Source organism: Budorcas taxicolor, chromosome 11, assembly GCF_023091745.1.
Source record: "Budorcas taxicolor isolate Tak-1 chromosome 11, Takin1.1, whole genome shotgun sequence".
NCBI lineage: Eukaryota > Metazoa > Chordata > Mammalia > Artiodactyla > Bovidae > Budorcas > Budorcas taxicolor.
This window is the reverse complement of record NC_068920.1, coordinates 151,487,733-151,511,401: the sequence shown is the minus strand read 5'-3', so window position 1 is coordinate 151,511,401 and position 23,669 is coordinate 151,487,733.

Below are 23,669 nucleotides of genomic sequence, written 5' to 3'. Positions count from 1 at the left end.
GGGCACATCTTGGGGAGGACTGTTCTAAACCCTACGTGCTCCTTCAGCCAACTGGAGCATTTGAGCCAGCATTTTCTCATTTGAAGAGTGAGGATGATATTTTGTCTCTGAGATCCTCTGGCTGGTTAGTAAGTCTGTGTTAACAAAGACATATTTAAGTGTGAGATGAAGGTGGCACATGGCATGTGGGATAGTAAACTCGTCGTTCCCAGGAGGAACCCCTGGGCTCCTCTCAGAGTCGCCGAAGCTTGGCCGCCGTCCAGCCCAGTCCGTCCTCTGGAGTGTGACCTCGGAGGGCTCAGGGAGTGCTGAGTCCACTGCTCATTTGGGGACGGGGTTCCAATGGGCCCTGCTGAGTGCTGGGTTCCGATAAGCTGGGAATGCCAGTAGGCCTGGCACGTCCCTGGCTTTGCCGTGGTATTGCCAGAAGCAGCCAGAAGGGACCCTGGTGGGCTGTGCAGGCGGCCATGAAGGGTCTGTGACGCGATTCCAGGAACTGTGACAGCCGAGGAAACCAGTAGGGGTTCCCACACCGTGCTTTATAGGCATCCTTTTGGATTCTCGATAGAGAAAAAAGCACGGTCACATGTGGGTAATGAAAGCAATGTCTCTCCCCTTTGCTGTCCACCTGAAACTATCATCACACTGTCAATCTGCTGTACTTCAGTGTAAGATAGAAAGTTTAAAAAAGAAAAGAAAAGAAAGAAATGCTTCTAAACACTCAAGGGCCCCCAATCCTCCGTTATATAAGGACATAGATGCATATAAATATACAGATACACTTTGAGTTGTAGGATAAAGGCGAGCTCGGAGTTCCCCGATATACTGACTGGTCGGGAAATGACTGCCTGCCCTGTTAGGGGCAGCGGTCCCCTTGTGCGTACAGGTGCCTCCCTGCTGTCATACAGACACTGAAAATGGACCCTGCTCAGGTGAGAACAGAACAGGCTAGTCCTTTCAACTCCAGGGCAGAAGGAACTTCTCTCAAATCTGAAGACCTGCCCTCCTCTGCCGGCCTCCCATCCCCTGGTCCTCCTGGTCTCAGCGGCGGGTGCAGCCTCTCTGAGGTCTTGGATCTGAACTCTGGGTTTCTCAGAGTCGGTGGCGGCTGCCTGGGTGCAGCTGAGGCTGATCATAGGATGGCTACTGAGGAATGTAATGGAATATGAATGTTTATGCTAGAAATGGCCCATTTACTCAAACTTTTGAATTAAAGAATGCCAGAATATAAGACAAAAGGAGAACTGTTTTATGGGGAATTGGATTCGAATAACCAGGCACTTGTCCAGGTTTCAAAGTGGTTATACCAGTGGCCAAGTTAATTTGATAACTTGAGTTAAGTGGGTGTGGAGAGGGTTTCCCTTTGTAGATTATAAAAGTCATGGGCACGCAGTTTGGTTTCTAGAAAATGAATTAGGCAGCTGCTTTACCTTCTGGCACAATCGTGACCTGGACTGTGGGCACTGCGTGTCCATCCTGCTTGCTGGGGTCTGGCCTTGGCTGTGCGCAGCCCCACTCAGTCTTTCCTCCCGGCTCAGTAGGCCCCCCTGGCCTGGCCCACTGCACCCACTTTGTGTCTGTTTCAACCTTCCTGGACGTTCAGTTCGTCATCGCTTCCACCTGCACCCCATCAACTCTTCCTGCCCTACCCACTTCACCATCAGCAGCATGAGGAAGCAGGTGCTTAGGTTCCAGATGTGTTCTGAGCAATTGGAAAAGTGAGTTAAAGGTATCTCTCAGTGAGTTGAGGAATGTTTTCCAGGCTGAAAGTGGGGGTAAACTGACAGGAATACAGCTCTTCATGTTGAAGCAACTGAGAAAAACACACGGAGAAGAAGTAAAACAATATAAAATATAGCCGGGACTTGCAAATGATAAGCAATTTATTTTCCTTTCACACCATATTGGATCACAGAGAAGAGTGATGTCATTATTTTATTATTTATAGCTACTGGGACTTAGCCATCTGAGACTTGGCTGGGGTATCTGGATTTCAGACCATTTGTTTTCTGCTTTTATCATTAATCATCCCTCCAGCCAAACACTGGAGCTACAGAAATGCAGAGATCCCGAGCTCCCAGCTGTTGTTAGTGTGGAAGACTTACTGTGAAACAGCGTGTTTGCACGTGCATCCTTCGGGCCAAAGACGGTGGAAATACACATCTGTGTGCGGTGCTAACATTACAAACACTGTCAGCGGTCACCCCCACCTGCCCATCCTCCCGAGTGGGCAGGGCAGCAGGATATGGTGAGGACCAGGAAAAAGAGCCCTGTGTCCTAAATGGCTGCCTTTGAGTAACACACAAGCTCCCAGCCTACTTCCTTATTTGCAAAACCCTCCCCTCACCGTCCTCCCCCTCCCCATCACTGTGGTACCCCCTTTCTGACAGGTGTACTCTCAAGTGCACATGGTTACACGTACATCATTCCCTAGTGGTTGACCCGGCCACTCGGCCTCCCCAATCCTGGGTGTCCAGCCACTGATGTCCAAAGATGACACGAGTCTCTTACCTCAAAAGAGCGTGACCTTCGATGGCTGCCGTGACACTGCAGTGCCCAGCGTGGCAGCCACTGGCCACACATCACCATTGGGAACCTGAAACACGGCTCTTCCAAACTGAGACCTGTAAACACAAAGCACACACTGGACTTGAAGTGAAGTGTCTCACTCATATCGGTTGACATGGAAGAGAGAATATTCTGGTCTATGAAGCTCAACACGATTCGAACTATTAAAATTAACTGTGTACCTGTTTTGTTTTACTTCCTTTAATGTGACTGCTGGAAGACTTGGAATTGTACACGTGGCTCCCGTCCGTGGCTTCCACGTTCTCTTCCCCTTGGACGGCGCTGTTCTAACTTCCTGCCCTGCCCAGCTGCTGGGTGGTGCGGGAGTCACACTGCCGTGCTCACTGCAAGACAGCGGGCCTGGAGGAAGAGGTGGCCTGTCCAGAGCAGCCGCACTCTTGATTTCAGTCTTAGTGGCACCTTCATGTATCAGTAAGATCTCAGGGGACTTCCCTGGTGGCTCAGTGGTAAAGAATCTGCCTGCCAATGCAGCAGATGGGGGTTCGATCCCTGGTCCAGGAAGATCCCACATGCTGCAGAGCAACGAAACCCATGGGCCACGACAGATTGTAAAACTAGGAGGAGTTTCTGGTCATCAGAGCCCAGGAGGTGGGTACCCCTGTACTTCCAGATCTCTGGAAGGTGATCTGGAGGTGAGATCTCTGGAAGGTGATCTGGGGATGAGATCTCTGGAAGGTGATCTGGGGATGAGGTCTCTGGAAGGTGATCTGGGGATGAGGTCTCTGGAAGGTGATCTGGAGATGAGGTCTCTGGAAGGTGATCTGGAGATGAGGTCTCTGAAAGGTGAGTCTGGGGATGGCACAGCTTAGCGTGGGAACTGTAGTCAGGTGGACTCCATCTCACTATCTACTTGAGTCTGGTTGAAACAGCTCATCAGACACAGGGGCTGTTTTAAAAAGGCCTTAATGTCCTCTGGATTCCTAAGTGCAATGCTCAGTCATTTCCCAATTCATGCACACACCTGAGTTCGTTAAATACTCCCAAGTGCTGGGCTTGGGCCAGGTTTGGGGGAATCAGATACAAATAAGAAAGCATTTTTTGTTTTTGTTTTTGTCTTCAAAGACGAATACTTCTTTTGGATGGAACGCACAATAAATACAACTGATGACTGACCACTGAACAATGAAGGAATTGTGGGGAAAACCAAGCTGGTCCTAAGTATCTGAGCTTCTGCATCTGTGGATTCAACCAGCTGCTTCCCTGATGAATGCACTGTAATAGCCACGTGTGAGTGGGCCCACGCCATTCAGTCCCTGTTATTCAAGGTCAACTGAACGTATTTTTGGACCTGACAGCCTAAGGGTGGTAGGAAATGTGCAGGCACAGTGCAGAGCTCCGAGTGCGCTGGCTCTGGCCGTCTGCACGACGGCTGAGCCTGTCCAGCTCTCATACCCTCTCTAAGATGCTGTGGGGGCCGCGTGTCCACCTGAAACCCGGGCCGCGGTCCCCTCCTCCTGGCGCCTTCCCTACCGCGGTGTGTGTCAGGGATGGAAAACACCCCTTCCCGGGCCACTTCTCAAGGCACTGAGAGGATACAGGGTTATAAAGAGGAGGTGACTTTCTGGGCTATGAAAACAACTTTCTGTTATTTTTTGTTAACCTCCATTGTCCTTAACTCTGAGGTAGTTAAAATGAGTACCTCCCAGGCTTCCTGTGAGGGGTTGTGTGAGGGATTCAGACAAGCATAAGCCCACAGCCCGGGGGTGGAGGACCCGCGTCTCCAGGATTCCCATCCCCTGTGGTGCCCACCGGAGCCCTGGTCCTTTGTTGGACAGCAAATACTCTTTGCACGTGTAGGCAGAATCCTGAGAAACTCCCAAGCTGGGGGCAACTTTCCCAACCTTCTGTTGGTGGGATCCAGGTTTGATGGAAGAGACCTGGAGAAACAGAAGTTTTTGATAGAGGTAAAGGCTGGTGGGTCTTCCCAGGAGGCACTAGTGGTAAAGAATCCACTTGCTAGTGTCAGAGACAAAAGAGACTTGGGCTTGATCCTTGGGTCAGGAAGATCCCGGAGAAGGAAATGGCACCCCCCCGCCCCCCCACTCCAGCATTCTTGCCTGGAGAATTCCATCGACAGAGGAGGCTGGTGGGCTACAGTCCACAGGGTCACAAAGAATCGGACATGACTGAGTGACTGAGCATACGCTCACGCGCGCACACACACACACACACATGCGCACACACACGCACACACACACAAAGACTGATTCCTTACTTGATGAATTATTTTGAAATGAAACCCTGATCAGTGTTCCTAATACTTTGCCTGCTGTTTTGGTTTGATGTGAAATGGAGCAGGACCTCCTGGTCCTTGCTCTCCACCCCTGTGTCCTCAGCCTGCCTTTTGCTTGTGGAAAAACTTTAGCCAAAGAATAAGTTTAGTCAAAGAAATGAGAACATGCAGAAACAAAGGGAAACAGTCAAACAAGACCAAAGATGCTGCGGGGGCCGCACGTCCACCTGAAATCCATGGCTAAATAATAACAGTTTAGTCATTACACAAAGTCAAGGACCTTTCGTTCCTCCTATAGATAATATTCAGAGCCGAGTTCCTGCTGGGAGGTGCCGATTGTAGTGAGGGATTCAGACACAGTTTTACACCCTGTCTGACTCGGTCCCACAACCAGGGAGGGAGGTCTGCTGTGTTCACGGTGAGTGCTGTTTACTCGTGACCCAGGAGAGGAGCAGAATCGTTAGCTTATTATGTAAAGAATCAGAAATGCCAGAAGCTGTCATCTGAGTTCTTCTCAATATTGTATTTCTTAAATATAAGACTGTCCTTAAATACAACTCAGAACCACTACCTCTGCAATATTAGTGGCAGAGGCCTCCTCCTCTTTCTAGGCTGCTGCTGCTGCTGCTGCTGCTAAGTCGCTTCAGTCGTGTCCGACTCTGTGTGACCCCATAGACGGCAGCCCACTAGGCTCCCCCATCCCTGGGATTCTCCAGGCAAGAACACTGGAGTGGGTTTCCTTCTCCAGTGCATGAAAGTGAAAAGTGAAAGTGAAGCCGCTCAGTCGTGAGTCATGTAATTAAAAAAGAAAGTGCCCAGAGATTTCTGTGTATAAGTGTTATATTTTGCAACGTTGCTGAGTTCATTGCTGAGATCTAGTAATCTTCTGGCGGCATCTTTAGGATTTTCTCTGTATAGTATCATGTCTTCTGCAAACAGTGACGGTTTTACTTCTTTTCCAAGTTGGATTTCTTTTATTTCTTTTCTTTTCTGATTGCTGGGACTAGGACTTCCAAAACTATTTTGAATAAAAGTGGTGAGAATAGGCACCGCTGTCTTACTCCTGATCTTAGAGATAATGCTTTCAGCTTTCAGTGTGCTGTTAGCTGTGGGCTTGTCGTATATGTGGCCTTGATTATGTTGACGTATGTTCCCTCTATGTGCTCTTTCTGGAGAGTTTTTTTTTTTTAATCACAAATGGGTATCAAATGTTGTCAGAAGCCTTTTCTGCATCTATTGAGATGATGATATGGTTTTTATTCTTTAATTTGCTAATGTGGTGTATTGTATCACATTGACTGATGTGCAGATACTGAAAAATCCTTGCACCCTTGGGGTAAACCCCACTTGATCATGGTGTGTGATCTTTTTAATGTAATGTTGGATTCAGTTTGAGAGTATTTGTTGAGGGTGGGTGGGACTTGCAGCCTGCAGTGAGGCAGGCGATCAGCAGAGGACCCGCTCCTCCTCTGTCGTGTGTATTGGCCGTCTCTCCTTTCAGAGGGAAGTGTCCAAAGGCCCTTCAGCACTGAGGTTAGAACTTCTGCCGTCAGAACTTGCCTGCATTTGACTGCAAGGAGCTCCCCTCCACGAAGATGGAAGTTTGGTTAATCTTATTCGAGCTCTAAGTTCTTTGAGCAGAGCTAATGCTGTTGGAATTTAGGATATAGTGTCATTATTTCAGCGAGGGTTTTTAACACAAGAGCTTCACACTGTTGGCATCAGGCAGAGACAAAGCCATGTGGGACTTACTGGTTTTCTTAGGAAAAAAGGAAGATAAATGAAACTCCCCAGGATGAGAAGGCATAGGGATCTGGTCCTGCGGCAAGGCAGGCCTGGGAGACAAAAGCCACTGTTCCCCGCAGACTTGTCCATCATGGGCCCTGGGAGAGACAGCAGACACTAATTAAATCAGCAAAGAGGAAAGATACATAAACTGAACCCCTTTACTGAGAGATGTTGTGAAGAAGCAGAAGAGAGCTGAGGGGGACCTCAGGGGTGTGTCTTACCCCAGCAAATAGGAGGCCAGTCTTGAGAAGCTCTGCTCAGACTCTCAGGGACGAGCGGTCACCTCAGCCGCTCAGACACAGGCCTGAGTGAGTATGGGTCCTATCGCCCTGTGGTTAGGGAAAGGGCAGCCTTTCACATTTCTAGTAAGATCTGTGATCCAGTTCAAATAGAGCCAGTATTACAGGTTCAGGAAAAAGGATTTTGTTCACGAGAAAGGAGATGGCTCAGCTCAGAAGCAGCACCTGGGTTTCATCTAACATGTCACGATTCTCCAGGGGTTTGCGTCCGGAGAGAGCCAAGACTCTGTCACCTGGGCTGTACCCACGTGATCTCCAAGCGCATGGACATGACTTTTCCTGACTGAGGGGCCACAAGTGAGAAACCCGTTGGGGTTCAAGACTTGTCGGGAGAAAGAGGTGTAAAGCAGCTGGTCAGTAATTTCTGCATTGACTTCATGTTTACATGACTGTGTTTCTATCTGTATCAGGTTAAGCAAACCCTCCTGTCAAAGAACTAAATAGACATTTCTCCAAAGAAGACATACGGATGGCTAACAAACACATGAAAAGATGCTCAACATCACTCATTATCAGAGAAATGCAAATCAAAACCACAATGAGGTACCACTTCACACCAGTCAGAATGGCTGCGATCCAAAAATCTGCAAGCAATAAATGCTGGAGAGGGTGTGGAGAAAAGGGAACCCTCCTACACTGTTGGTGGGAATGCAAACTAGTACAGCCACTATGGAGAACAGTGTGGAGATTCCTTAAAAAATTGCAAATAGAACTCCCTTATGACCCAGCAATCCCACTGCTGGGCATACACACCGAGGAAACCAGAATTGAAAGAGACACATGTACCCCAATGTTCATCGCAGCACTGTTTATAATAGCCAGGACATGGAAACAACCTAGATGTCCATCAGCAGATGAATGGATAAGAAAGCAGTGGTACATATACACAATGGAGTATTACTCAGCCGTTAAAAAGAATTCATTTGAATCAGTTCTGATGAGATGGATGAAACTGGAGCCGATTATACAGAGTGAAGTAAGCCAGAAAGAAAAACACCAATACAGTATACTAACACATATATATGGAATTTAGAAAGATGGCAATGACGACCCTGTATGCAAGACAGGAAAAAAGACACAGCTGTGTATAATGGACTTTTGGACTCAGAGGGAGAGGGAGAGGGTGGGATGATTTGGGAGAATGGCATTCTATCATGTATACTATCATGTAAGAATTGAATCACCAGTCTATGTCTGACGCAGGATACAGCATGCTTGGGGCTGGTGCATGGGGATGACCCACAGAGATGTTATGGGGAGGGAGGTGTAAGGGGGGTTCATGTTTGGGAACACATGTAAGAATTAAAGATTTTAAACTTAAAAAAATAAAAAACTATTAAAAAAAAAAAGTGAACTCCACCTGTTACCCTGCTTTGCTCCTACGACACTAGGAAGGCACCTGCGGCTCACGGGGCATCTCCACAGACGGCCGCTCCAGGGGCCCTCGCTGGTTTGGATCCAAAGCCTCGGGTCCTGGATGTGTCTCTCCTCCTCCTTCCCCCCACCATTCTCCTCCTCGCTTCTCCCTCCCTCCCCTCTTCCCTCCTTCTCTCTCTCTTCCACCCTCCCCCACTTTCTTCTCTTCACCCTGGCTCTTAACTCATGCTAAGTGGACAGAACTGAATCAACGTCGTTGCTTATAAATCTCAACATTTCCCAGCAGGAGTGCTGCTGGGAGGACCTTCCCAGTGCTGGGACTTAGCCTGGTCTGATGGGAGGGGTGTGGAGAGGGCTGGGGGGGGTGGCAGGGGGCTGGCCAGCGGAAGAGCCCCCATCCTCATGGTCCACCTGCTCGCTTCTTCACAGGTGGTCTGCTCTCAGCTAACCCTCCTGGGTGTCACTGGACCCCGTATCAGACTTCCTTGTCACACACTTATTACAGAAGTTTTAGGAATTTCAAGGTAACAACGACAGCATTAGCTCCGTGCTTGTATCCTGGGTCAGCTGTTAACATTTTGCCTTTGAATTCAAACTGAATGAACACAAAACAGGGGCAGAAAGACTTGTGATTGACTGGGGAGGTGGGTTATTCCTCCACTGATCAGTTGATTTGAATTTTTTTCATTTTCTTTTTTTAAATTTTATTTTTACTTTTTATTTATTATTATTTTTTATTATTATTTAATAATAATAATATTATTTTATTATTATTATTATTATTATTTTTTACTTTACAATATTGTATTGGTTTTGCCACAATCAACATGAAGCCGCCACAGCTGTACACGTGTTCCCAATCCCGAACCTCCCTCCAACCTCCCCCCGTTGTGTATCAAGCTGTCTGAAGTTTATGGAATCCTTCAGGTGGGGTTTTGATATTCTGGAATTCCCAAAATCTGTGTGAGAGTAGCATTGTGGGTCCAGGACTTACTGGCCCAGAAGACGGTAAACTCCTTACCAGCAAAGAGAATATACTTTCCCAGTGATGCTTGTAGCTCATAGCATTGTTCCTGGTGAGAGCTGGGTGCCAAGTGAATGTTGGCTGAAGTGCAACTGCAGTTCGATCTGAGTAGCTCATTACAGTAATGCACACACCTAGGTCTCTTCTAGTGTCGACTTCTCTGAAAGAGTCAGGGGTGATGGGCAGCATGTGACCCCAGCACTCCGTTTAAATGGCCATGCAGAATAGAAGCCAGCAGATTTGCATGTGATGTTCGATGAGACACCCCTGTGACTTCTTACCAGTTTTATCTGAGCATAATGTGCCCAGCAAAAGAACGCCTGAAAACAGACTCCTGCCTCATCATCGTATTGCAAACCACAGGCATGAAATCCCAGGAGGCGTCAGTAAGCAAGATGGATTGCGGAAATGAACCATGAGATGAAAACAGAAACCCAGAACCTCCTCTCACAGTGGAAATTTGCTATTTAGTGTGAAAACTGAAATCATAAAGCAAGCCCTGGTCACAGAGCCCACCTCTGGCTTTGGGAAAGCAGTCCCTGGGAGATGATTTAATGTGCCTAACAGAGTCAGTTCTCTGCACAGGGAGCCCAGAGCCCTGCCTGCCCCCAACCCCGAGGCCCTGACGGAACGTCTGCCCTACTCACTGACCCAGCACGTTGGCAGCAGTGACCTCCTCCCCTTCTCTTCCGGGGCCCCTCTCCTCATAGTCCATCGGCCCAATTACATTTTCCAAAATATAAATGGGTTTCCATTCATTTCACTCAATACACAGCTATTTATAAGTGGGGGCCGTTCTTCCAAAGGTCACGACCTCCTTGGTAGACCGCATGACCTTTGGCGTTCTGCTGTCATTCCGATGTTAAGACCCCTGGGAGCTCAATGCCCACTAAAGCATGGTGACTTTCTAATCCCTAGAGAAAGCTTGGCTCCTTCCTTTTTTCTTTTCTTTCCCCCTTTCCTTTCAGGCAGGATCACTGCATTGGAAGGGATACTGTGCTTTCTAAGTATCATTCTCTTTTTCTCAACATGAGCTGATTTTTTTTTTTTTTCCGGTCCTTAGATTGATGTTCCATTTGCCAAAGACATTTCTTAAAAGCATTCAGGTGCATCTGTGTAGTGCTGATTTTTGAAAAGGCTTTGCCCTTCTAGAACGCCCTTTCCTGTTCAATCAATAGGGCGACCTTGGCTCGAAGGCTTGGAATATTTATTTCTTAGGGGTCTTTGTAGAGAGTCCATCACATAACATGAGCATTTTGAAATCCAGTGTCATAATTTACTCTCATGATATGAGGTCTGTTCCAAGTTTAAAGATTCATCAGGACAGTGGATGCCAGCTCATGATTTTATGAGCATTCTAAATTGTAGCTGAAGGAAACATTTGATCATAAAACATGTTTAACTTATTTTTTACCAATTACATTGTGATTGTGGTAGAACCTGGATGAAAATTGTGGGTCTGGTGTTGAATTCCTTTTCCTTTGGCCTGATTTTCCTGACATATATTATGCTGGTAATTCCTTGTTTGTGAATGAGGGGGATTATTATTTTTTTTCTTCACCCTTTCTTAGAGAGCAGTTTTCCAGCCTGGTGAAGTGAATTAATGAGGGTCTGACCTCCATCAAATCTGAATTTATGTGCACTCAAATGTAAAGATGTTGGAAAAAGATGTAACAATGATTCCGCACACCAAGGCATGCCAGAAAATCAAAAGGCTTGGGTTATTTCTTCTAAAAAAGATAGATCAGGACTCTGAAATTTAATCCCGTACAAACAGAGCATGACACTAATTTCCACTCTCTCTGCTTTTCCCAACTCGGTGGCTCCAAAAGTTACCTGTCAAAAACAGATTTTAAGTTGATTTTTCTTGTACCTCTGCTTCCATCAGATTAAAATATGGCACCTTCACTGCCAACATTCTAGCTTCTTTTGGGACCAAATCATGTATGGTCATCAGGGTCTCAGTTGAGAGCAAAGAGCAGAAACTTCTTGTCAAGCGTGATGTGGATCAAGGGTAAGGTTATTTAGCACTGGAAATCTTTTCGTAATCCAATCATTCCAGTTACTGGAAGGGTGGAAGAAAATGTGATCATGAAGTGGGCTACTTCTTAATATCCAAGCATTAAAATGCCAGCTTGAAAAATTAGTATAAAAACTTGTTATATAGTTTAATTTCCTGCTTGTAATGGCGTGAAAAATAAATCAGTGAGCGGCCAGTGATGCAACTGCAGGCAGGGTGCCTGGATGTAGACAGGGCGTAAGGTGCTGTACTCTTTCCCCTCCGTCTCTCAAATGACCCTTCGTATTTCGTGTATGGAATTAAAAGTGTTAGTCTGCACTGACATCTCCTCGTCTTGCAAAGGCAATTACCAAGGCATTAGTGAGATTTTAGAGGAATGGAAATATTTGACTAGAGCAAGTCTGTTCTGCGATTTGCTTGTGTAGCTGTGTGTGTGTCTATAAACCTCTGAAGAGGTTTCCATGCAACTCTTACAACAAATGGTGCAATTCTGAGGAGAAAATAAGACTCTTCCCCTTTACACAATTCTTATCACCCTAGGCACTTATGGGCCTTCACCTTTAATTAGAAGTGGCCATGAGCTTGTGAATGCAGGTGCCACTCATGATGACAAAATCACTTCACACACCCAGATCCTCGATGGTCTCAGACTGCGGTGCTGGAGAAGACTCTTGAGAGTCCCTTGGACTGCAAGGAGATCAAACCAGTCCATCCTAAAGAAAATCAGTCCTGAATATTCACTGGACGGACTGAGGCTGAAGCTGAAGCTCCAATACTTTGGCCACCTGATGTGAAGAACTGACTCACTGGAAAAGACCCTGATGCTGGGAAAGACTGAGGGCAGGAGGAGAAGGGAGCGACAGAGGATGAGATGGTTGGATGGCATCACCCATTCAATGGACATGAACTTGAACAAACTCCAGGAGAGAGTAGAGGACATAGGAGCCTGGTGTGCTGCAGTTCTTGGGGTTGCAAAGAGTCTCACCCAACTTAGTGACTGAACAATGACAACAACTTACCCAATCCTGTTCACGCTTGTCTTTGTATCATCCCGTAGTTTATTCTTCATTGCTATTTTATTTATTAATTATTAATTTAACCTTTTTATTTTGTATTGGGGTATAGCTGATTAGCAATGTTGTGACAGTTTCAGGTGAACAGCAAAGGGCTTCAGTCATACACACCCTCCTGTTGGTTTTTAGATGAAACTGAGTGGTTCGCCTCACAAGGCTCCCATCATAATTAGTGTGGAGAAGAAGGAGTCTGCCATGTCCCAGATTCACAGCACGGGAGTCGTGCAGTTATCTGCAGTTTCTTTAGTCGCTGAGTCTGCACACCTGCCCCTGCCAGGCGGGGCATCAGACACACCCGGGAGCCGGTGTGCCATGCCGGGCAGGACATCAGCCATGCACAGGGCCAGGTCTGGCCTGAGCTCCCGGGAGCGCAGGCTGGGTTAGCAGGATGAGGTGGGCTTATCTTGGAGAAACACACTAAATGTGTCTGGAGTCTGCCAGCCCTGGGAGGGGGAGGGAGAGCAGAGGCCAGAGCTGGATTTATGAATGGCTGGAGGGTGCCGGGGGGGGATGAAGGGAAGCTGGGCTTTGCAGGGTTCCCTCTCCCCGGTTATCCCTCTCAGGGAACACCGTCTTGCATTGTCCAGTGCCGTAAATGCTCATTTCACACAGTTTGCTGGTTTTCCAGTTGTTTAGGACTGGAGTGTAGTTCTGGACCCTGCCGCTTTCTCATGATTGGAAGTGGGCATCTTGGTCTGGATCAAATAAAGGCATGCAGTTAAATTTGAATTTCGAACAAACAGCAAGTCATTTTTAGTATAAGTGTGTGTCCCATGTCGGCCATCTGTGTTCTCACCATGGGAAGTGCCAGGGGGCCCCGAGGGACCAACTCCTCGCTGTGCCTTTTCTGTACTGGAGGCTTTTTGGAGCAAATCAAAATCCCACAAAAAATTATTTTTCACATTAAGGGATTCTACATCCTTTGGGAAGACTTGGACAATTTCTAAAAGGAAAAGTAAGCAAATTGCTGAATGCTAGAATCAGAAGGGACATGGGTGACCCTTGGTTTCACCAGCAGGCTGGGGTCCAAAGATGAATTTTCAAGAAGCAGCTTGCCAACAGCACCCACCTTTGATGTCAGTGTCTCAAATGAGAGAATAATGAGGAAACAGCACCAAATAAGTGACATTTAAGCACTGGTTATAAAGTAATGCAAATTTGAGCTTGGAGTTGTTATTGTGACAATTCTGTAATTAGGAAGATGGCTAATAGCTTTTACTTAATGTGGATATTATTGTAATTCTTTCAAAATTGACAAATTAAAATGGTTTTTAATAGGAAAATTAATCCATGAAATGGAAATATGATACTTTTAATGATAGATTCTTGTTAAATGGAGATGTTTATTACCACCAATGGACATATAAGACAAAAATGCATCCCACAAGTGAAGATGAGAACTATTAATAGTCACTTTGTTTTGGGCCATCCCAATGAAAATACCAGGGGACTAGAGGAAATGCTTGACAAGAACTAAAGCAGTGCATGTGTGTTTGGCTGGAAGCCAGCGAAAAGGAAAACTTACCAGTGTGAAGGGTCCCAGAGAGTGAACTATGGTTGCAATAAGTTTCTTAATCAACATATTTAAATTTCCTTGCTTTATAAGTGTAGTGATTTGTTTTTAAAATGTCCTATAATACTGGGATGAAAGTGGCCAAAGTCAGGTTGACTTTTGATAGTTAAACCTTAAAACCAAAACAGAACGGATCAGATCAGGCACAGGCCCAGACACAGAAGAGGTACCTAAAGAAACTGCCCCAGCTGCCCCTATTCTGCCCAGGGCGCTGGTGGCAGGACACTGCTGACCCTCAGCTCCTGTGTCTGTGTGTTCCCAGCTTTGTGGGCTGGTCCTCAACATCCCCTCCAGCATCTGCTCTGTTCTCCTGCCCACCTTTGGGTCTGGTTTTTACACTTCAAGATCCTGTCACCTTGAAAGGGAGGGGAGTTTGGGGGAGAATGTATACATGTGTGTGAACAGCTGGATCCCTTCACTGTTCACCTGAAACTGTCACAACATTGCTTGTTAATCGGCTATACCCCGATATAAAATAAAAAGTTAAAAAGATTCTGTCATCTTAAGTTTGATCCTTAGGGGGGGTGGTGTTTCATGCTTTTTGCACTGACTGAAGCTGGTCCCGAGGTTCCAGACCCTCAGTTCCAGAGATGGTGACCCTGAGCCCCTGGCCCAGGGTGTTTAGACTGTGATCACATTGGAATAGCTGATAAACAGGTGGCTGGTCACTGTGGAAACAGGAAAATAGGGCACACAGTTTTTTCTACTTTGTCTTCTAACTCTTTTACTGAATTTAAATATTTTCTGTTTTTATATTATTAATTACAAGAGCTATTTTTGTTTTCCAAATCTTTCATTTGCCACATATTCCTCAAAAAAATTTCTTGAACGGCCTGCTTAATGGATGCACTCTCTTTTCATTTTCTCTGATACTGTTAATAAAACCATAGGGGATGTTTCCATATTAAAACGTATATTTCATGTTAAAATATTTCTCAAACTTTGGAGTGCCGCCTAGGATGATGATAAGAGGCCCTGTGCTCCTGGGTGGCTTCACTGCAGGGTGGCCTTTGTGGCCAGTTTGGAGGGAACCCCACCATGGTGTTATGAAGTCGCCTTGGCTGGTCAGATTCTTCAGGCAGGTGTCGCCAGTCTGCTGCCCAGGGGGACAAAGATTAGATCTGAACACCTTTGGGAGGCTGAGCATAGAGACCATTATTCTATCACAGAAAATTTAGCATTATTATAATGCAACTATTTAATGCATTTCTCCAGTTAATCCAATAATGTCCTTTAAGGCTGTCTGTAAAAAATCCAATTGAGGATCAGATGCTATCATGTCTCTTTAAGTCTCTTTTAAGCTCGATAGCTTGTCTTACCTGATGGACATTTTGAAGAGTATGGGCTGGCTGATTGCAGAGTTCCCAACTTACTTTGAAAATTAAAAAAATTGTTTTTAATAACAGATCCTATGATCAGAACTTAAGCCATGAAGCTGCTGGCATTTAAGTTTCAAGAGAAGACGGGCATCGTCCTAGAGGAACACGACCAGGCTGCACATGGTGCTCCCCGCCCCCCAGGGTGGGAGATGTGAGCTCACGTGCAGGCGGTAGGTGAGTCGGGTGGGGGCGGCTGCAGGCTGAGTCACAGCCCGGGTGCTTCTCCACGGGGGCTTCAGGATCTCCTTGCCCCCTGAAACATTACGTTGTCAAACAGCACTCCAACCACGGTTTTCAGTTCAGCCCCTGCCACCACCCCACTAGTATGCATTTTCATTGACAAACTAGTAATTTCTCCAAACTCATACGAAAAGCCGAGGAACCTGTAAATTGACTGTTTTCACAATAATATCATGTTTTCTGTGTCTCCCTATCTCCCTATCTCATTTTCTTGGCAACTTTTCCTGTTTTGGACACTATCAGAGAGGATCATCCCTCTCTCATTTTCATTTCTTTGTATGGTTACAAGCATCATCCATGAACTCTTCATCTGGTTCCTTTAAACTGTAGACATATATATTAATATATATATCTGTAATATTTTGGTATGGGAAAATTATTTGTCCTCTTATGGTTGGGCCTCCCTTGTGGCTCAGTTGGTAAAAAATCCACCTGCAATGTAGGAGACCTGGGTTCTATCCCTGGGTTGGGAAGATCCCCTGGAGAAGGGAAAGGCTACCCACTCCAGTATTCTGGCCTGAAGAAGTCCATGACTGTATAGTCCATGGGGTCGCAAAGAGTCAGACCTGACTGAGTGACTTTCACTTCACTATGATTGTTTTTAACTTGTACTTTTCAGTGGCAAAGAGAGTGGAATTTTCCCATATTTTCCTTTCCAGGCTGTTTATCTTAATAGACAATTAATGGTGAAGTGATCATTGGAATAGATTATTTAGATGAAAACTAGCAAGTGTAAATAATAGCTTATCTTCATTGCACCCCTACTCTGAGCCAAGCACCGTGCTGGCATTTCACACGTTAATGTCCAGTCCTTAGACTCTAAGAGGCTCCTGGTGAGTCCACCCATGAAACTTGTTTATTATGTGATAGAGCTGGCTTTCACAGGATTGATAACAACTGGCCTCTTCCCTTTTCAATCTGTTCATGGGGTTCTTGAGGCAAGAACACTGGGGTGGTGTGCCATTCCCTCCTCCAGGGCACCATGTTTTGTCAGAACTCTCCACTCTGACCCGTCTGTCTTGGGTGGCCCTGCACGGTATGGCTCGTAGCTTCATTGAGTTACTCAAGCCCTTTTGCCACGACAAGGCTGTGATCCATGAAGGCTGGGCCAAAGCAGAAAAGATGTTCAGCTTTGGATGTGTTTGGTGGTAAAAGTAGAGGCCCATGCTATAAAGATCAATATTGCATAGAAACCTGGAATGTTAGGTCCAGGTCTCGAGGTAAATAGGCTGGGAAAAATTGAGGACAGGAGGAGAAGGTGGCGACAGAGGATGAAATGGTTGGATGACATCACTGTCTAGATGGACGTGAGTTTGAGCAAACTCTGGGAGACGGTGGAGGACAGAGGAGCCTGGCATGCTGCAATCCATGGAGTTGCAGTCAGACATGGCTTAGTGACTGAACAAAAACAGCAGGCCTCTTCCTTATGCCTGGAGGACCTGGGAGCTGTTTGAGTGTGAGGATGAAGAAGGCTGTGGTTCTAAGACGTCTTGTTTTCCTTCCGTAGTTGGGAGACATCGCACCTGCTCAGACTCTGATGGAAGCGGTCTATTTGCAAACACGATGCTGTGTTTGAAGGAGAAAGAGGGATAACTGAGTGTAAAGTTTAATTCTCCATAATTCTCATAGTTTCCTGGTGGATTTTTGAATATTGCTGTTTGGCAAAATTATTCCAATGACTAAATGAAAGTGCTTATTTATGGCTCTTGCTATAATGTCTTCTTTATAAGGTTAAAAATGACCATGGTGTTTGTCTCCTGCTTGAGCAAGTTCCTTCCAGGTTAGCGCCCGGGGCTCTGCGGCGCTTGCCAGGTTCCCAGGGGAGCAGCACGCATGTACAGCCTTTGAAGTTGCGGTCAATGGTGCTTGAGTCAGATGCCAACACGCAGATTCTTAATCACTTGGTTATTCTGCAAACTCGTGGCCCCCGGACTTGAGGGCTCCTCTACGAAGACGCTGGAGTGCTGGTTCTTCCCTTGTCCCTGCTGCCCCAGACACTTCTCCGGGGCGTCGGGTGGTGTAGACCAGCTGGATCTGATCAAATACAGTCGCAAGCTGTGAGCTGAGCTTCACGGCTTCAGAAAGGCAACTTTGATATTTGATTTCAAAAACCAAAAACTACAGGGCTTCCCTGGTGGCTCATTGGTAAAGAACACACATGTGTCAGTGCGGGAGACAGGGGTTCAATCCCTGGTCAGGGAAGATCCCATATGCCTCAGAGCAGTTAAGTCCACGCACCACAGCTACTGAGCCTATGCCTGAGAGCCCAGGAGCCACAAAACTGCTGAAACTCCCGAGAGCCTGTGCTCGGCAACAAGAGAAGCCATCTCAACGAGAAGCCCGCCTACCGCAACTGGAGAGCAGCCCCGGTCATGGCAGCTAGAGAAAGTCTGCAAAACAACAAGGACCAGAAACCCCAAATAAATAAATGAAAGACATTAAAAGAGAATTTTCAAGGAACCAAAGAGTTACATTTAAAAAAAAAACAAACTCTCAATTGTAAAGAAAAAACCCCAAAACCATGGAAAAGAAAACATTTTCTTCTTTATGTTGTGCCGTAGAAGTAGGAATATAGACATGTGTTCATAGGTTTTACCTTTAGAAAATGCACTTCAGCAAAAACACCTGATGGACACAGTATATTAACGTATATATATAGAATTTAGAAAGATGGTAACGATGACCCTATATGCGAGACAGAAAAAGAGACACAGATATAAAGAACAGACTTTTGGACTCTGTGGGAGAAGGCGAGGGTGGGATGATTTGAGAGACTAGCATTGAAACACGTATATTACCATGTGTGAAATAGATCGCCAGTCCAGGTTTGATGCATGAGACAGGGCGCTCAGGGCCGGTGCACTGGGATGACTAGCCCTGAGCTGATGGGATGGGATGTGGAGGTATATGTGTACCTTATATGCTCACACACCCACACACACCCCTGCTCATTCACATGCTATGCACTCTTACACACACACCACAACCCACAGCTGGGGACTCTTGAGAGATCACCTTCCGAGGGGAGAACCACCCGTCGGTCTTTACCGGCTCATCCACGTCCTCCCTGAGCCTCTGTGCTCCCAGGCCGAGAGCGGGGAGTGCCTCCAACTCCTCCAGGAGGCGAGGTGTCCTCTCGTGGGGAGTCTGAAGAGGAAGGCTCAGTTGGTGGGTTGTACAGGTGTCACAGTAACTGTAGCAGAAACGAAAGCAGAGCTGAACCATCGCCGCTGGTCACGCCCAGGCTGCTCCAGCCTGTTTGATCCCATTCATGCTGAAGTTGTCACATGTCTTGAAATGGAGTGAAGGTTAACTGCTGATTTACGAGGACAAATAAAACAGACCAGGAGGGCTCAGACAAAACGGTTCTGCTCCGCTGGATGCATAATACACATTTACAAAAAAGATCCGACCCTCCATGTATACATGACAGACGGCAGTAATTTCAAGATCGCTGTTGCAGCCAGGCTCTCAGGTAGCTAATGTGCATTTTTAAAGTTTTGTAAATATGCACTCTGATGATGGATGGTCCCTGACACATAAATAATCTCTGTTATGAAAGCCCTTAAATGCACTACATAAATTTGAAATTTGTGTTCTAGCATTCTGGAGCCAGCCGCGGGCACTTCCTGAGTCCTCTGCGCTGAAACAATCGCCCCACTCAAACTTGTCAGAGCTGAGGTCCTGCGCTGCGGTGTTACAGGCTGGTTTATGACCTGCCTCTTAGAACAGACGCACCATTCTCCTTCACGTGAATGCTGACTCACTCGGTGCTTCTATGAATAAAAGGCATATATCCGAACTCCATCCCTGTCAGATCAGGTTGTCCCGTGTGCACTGCAACAGGGCATCCAGAGGGCTGGCCAGGAGGAGGGGAGGTTTTGTTGTGTGCCTGGTTGCTCTGTGTGTCCGACCCTCTGAAACCCCATGGACTGTAGCCCGCTAGGCTCCTCTGTCTGTGGGATTTCCCAGGCAAGAATACTGGAGAGGGTTGTCATTTCTTTCCTGACCCAGGGGATCTTCCTGACCCAGGGATCAAACCCACATCTCTTGTGTCTTCTGCATTGGCAGGCAGATTCTTTTACCACTAACACCACCTGGGAAGCCCCTTGGGAGCTTTTGAAGCCCTTGTTGTTGTTGTTCAGGTGCTCAGTCGTGTCCACTTTTTGTGACCCCACGGACTGCAGCATGTCAGGCTTCCCTGTCCTTCACAATCTCCTGGAGATTGCTCAAACTTATGTCCATTGAGTTGGTGATGCCATCCAACCATCTTATCCTCTGGGGTCCTTTTCTCCTGCCTCTAATCTTTCCCAGCATCAGGGTCTTTTCTAATGAGTTGGCTTTTTGCATCAGGTGGCCAAAATATTGGCGCTTCAGCTTCAGTATCAGTCCTTCCAATTAATATTCAGGATTGATTCCCTTTAGGATTGACAGTTTTGATCTCCTTGCCATCCAAGGGACTCCCAAGAGTCTTCTGCAACACCACAGTTCAAAAGCACCAGTTCTTCTGCGTTCGCCTTCTTTATGGTCAAATTCTCACATCCATACATGACTCCTGGAAAAACCATAATTTTGACTATATGGACCTTTGTTGGCAAAGTATTGTCTCTGCTTTTTAATATGCTGTCTAGGTTGGTCATAGCTTTTCTTCCAAGGAGCAAACATCTTTTAATTTCATGACTGCAGTCACGACTTGCAGTGATTTTGGAGCCCAAGAAAATAAAGTCTGTCACTATTTCCATTTTTTCCCCATCTATTTGCCATGAAGTGATAGGACTGGATTCCTTGATCTTCATTTTTTGAATGTTGAGTTTTAAGCCAACTTTTTCACTCTTCTCTTTCATTTTCATCAAGAGGCTCTTTAGTTCTTCGCTTTCTGCCATAAGGGTGGTAACATTTGCATATCTGAGTTTATTGATGTTTCTTCCAGCAATCTTGATTCCAGCTTGTACTTCATCCAGCCCAGCATTTCACATGATGTACTCTACATATTAGTTAAATTTGAAGGCCTGGAAAAATAACATTCAACGGTCTGATGTGGAAACAACCGTGGGAATAGCAACCAGGAAATGTTTTATTGTAAATGCGTTTTCTTCTCTCATTCAAGACACACCCCAACCTCTCACCACAGCTCACCTCATGATGCCCTTACTGTGCGGAAAGCATCTGAAATACCATCCAAAGGGCAGACCTCAGGGATTTTTTTCGTGATTTCTATCACATCTCATGGCAGAATCTAGCTTTCCCTCATGACAATGACAATGACAATGTGATTGCAGTAATCCATTATCCACGGTACCTCACAGCTAATTTCATCTTTCCAATATTATGCTCATCACACCACACCTTTACCTAAAAGTTTCAGTGCAGATGAAGTTCACGCTCTTTCACTTGGCCTGCAAGACTTTCCAGAATTTGAGTCAACATGATTTTTCAAGCTCTTCTTTTTCTCCTCTTCCCTGAGCCATCTCACAGTCACACCCACCTGAGCCCTGGAAAAGAATTCATGTTTCCAGCATCTGGGTCTCAAAGCTTTTCTACATCCTCCAAGGGCTTGCCCAGATTCCTTTCTCCACTAATATTTATTTTGGACACCTGGGACGTCTATGATCTACCCAGCCATACGGGGTGTACAGAAGACACATGGACAAGCATACACACACACGTGCCTCCATAGGGTTGAAAGGGAGGCAGACACAACCACTGCAGTTTAAATATACTTGAGGCCTGGTGCTGACCCAGGGAGGAGTGTGCTAGTCTGTTTTCAGAGGTAAGGGATATTGTAGAGAGGGTTCTAAGGGATGAACAGAAGTTCGTGTGGAAGACAAAGGGAGTCACTCAAAGTGGGAGGGGAGGGATGAAGGTTTCCCCAGAAAAGCTGGGGCAGGGTCCCATCCTCAGGGCCTCTAGGCCAGGCTAAGTGGCTAGTCTCTATACATGACAGAAAATGGGAGTGTTGGAGGTAGAAAAGTGACCAGTTAGAACACCAGGTTATACAGCAGTGGGAGGGAGAATTGGGGGAGGGGGGCTGGAAGCAAGGGTGGGTGAAATCCCAGTGACACAGGTCTTCCCATTCAACTCCCACACTGGGTTTTCCTTCCCTAAGTCCTAAGATCTGAGTGGCAGTACCGTTCACTTGGCAGTTAGTACTGCTCTCTCTGTCTTTATATATAGCAGTGAGATAATGAAGAACACGTGTTGGTCTCTGCCCCAACTCCTGCACAAGCCTCCTGAGACTCTGGTGGCTTCCTGGGTGACAGGAGAGTCTTTTGTTCTAAAGAGTGGATCCTGGGTGGCTCCTGGATGGGAATGGTCACGGGAAACAACTGCCCACATTTAGAAGCTTGGCATCTTCATTTCCGCCCTCCACCTTCTCTTGAGAAGAGAGAGGGGCTGAAAATGGAGAGTTTATGATGGATCGTGCCTATGTAGTGGAGCCTCCAGCCACCCACCCCCGCCCACTGCCCAGGGACAGGGTCTGGTACAGGAGCGCTTCAGAGCTGGTGGACCTGCGGAGGTGCTGAGAGAAAGGCCTGCCCGACAATGCAGGGGAGCTCGACTGCTCAGCCAGACCTCCCCAAGTGTCTCCTCCATCTGGGTGTTCATCTGTGTCCTTTGACACATGAGTAAACACAAGAAGCATTTCCCTGTGATCAGTGAGCTGCTCTTGCAAGTTAATGGAACCCGTGGCGGGGTTGTGGGAGCCTCTGATCTGTCGCTGGTTGGTCAGCAGTGTGGCCTGTACTTGCACTTGGCGTCCTGATTTGGAGGTGGCCGTTGAAACCTCCAAACTTGTAGCTGGTCAACCAGAAGCACAGGTGGTGACCCGCATCTCAGGGGGTGAGAGGCAGTCCTGTACGGCTGAACCCCTAAGCCCTGGAATCTGGGGTCTGATGAAGTCTTTAGGATGGCCACGTTAGAACTGAATTGAACGGCTGCATGCCCACTTGCTGTCCCAGAGAACTGACCACCTGGTGCCCAGACGTGTGGTGCTCTGGGTGAGGATGGTAGAAGGGAAAACGGGTTTTTTCCTGTGTAGGAGGGAAAAAGTTGAGTTTTCCCTTTATAATGGCTTTTTTTGTTTCACTTGTTTGATTAGTTCACAGTTATTAGTAGCAACAAAGACAGCCTTGCTGACAAATTCCATGAGGTTGAGCTTTGCTCACTCTTTGTATGGTGTCTTACACGGTTCTATGGCTTCCCTGGTGGCGCAGAGGTTAAAGCGTCTGCCTGCAATGTGGGAGACCTGGGTTCGATCCCTGGGTCGGGAAGATCCCCTGGAAAAGAAAATGGCAACCCACTCCAGTATTCTTGCCTGGAGAATCCCATGGACAGAAGAGCTTGGTGGGCTACAGTCCACGGGTCGCAAAGAGTCGGACACGACTGAGCGACTTCAGTTCACTTCACTTCACTTACACGGTTCTATGGAAACTGTGTATTCCAAAAATTATCTGTGGTTGAATCTAAAGTCAGGCTACTTTGGAGAACTCCCTACCAGGATGAAATGATATGGGATCATGTTCACTACCAAGGATTTTTTAAACGTGTATGCTATTTGCCAGTTCATGGTAAGGCTTCAGTCACGTATGAAAAGAATGTGAAATAAAAATGTCACTGTGAAAAATAGAAATTGGTAGGATTCCTATGGAGGTGGCGATTCAGGGGGATATGTCATTATATCCTTGCACTTTGACATTTAAAATGAGTTGAAGTCTCTCGTTGTTGTTCAGTCGCTCAGTCATGTCCGACTCTTTGCAACCCCAGACTGCAGCACACCAGGCTTCCCTGTCCTTCACCATCTCCTGGAGCTTGCTCAAACTCATGTCCATTGAGTTGGTGATGCCATCCAAGCATTTCATCCTCTGTTGTCGCCTTTCTCTAAATCTCTCTAATTCTTCATATCAGTATGAATTGTATGAAACAGCAGTGGAAGTCCCAGGACTGTAACTTTCTGAACTGTTTCGTAAACTAAGAGGCTTGTAGCTGAGTTCTCCTGGGTGATGACACCCTTTTTATCTGTCTCTTGGTCACATCTTACAATTCCTGGAAGGAGAATGTGTTAAGAACTCAAGGT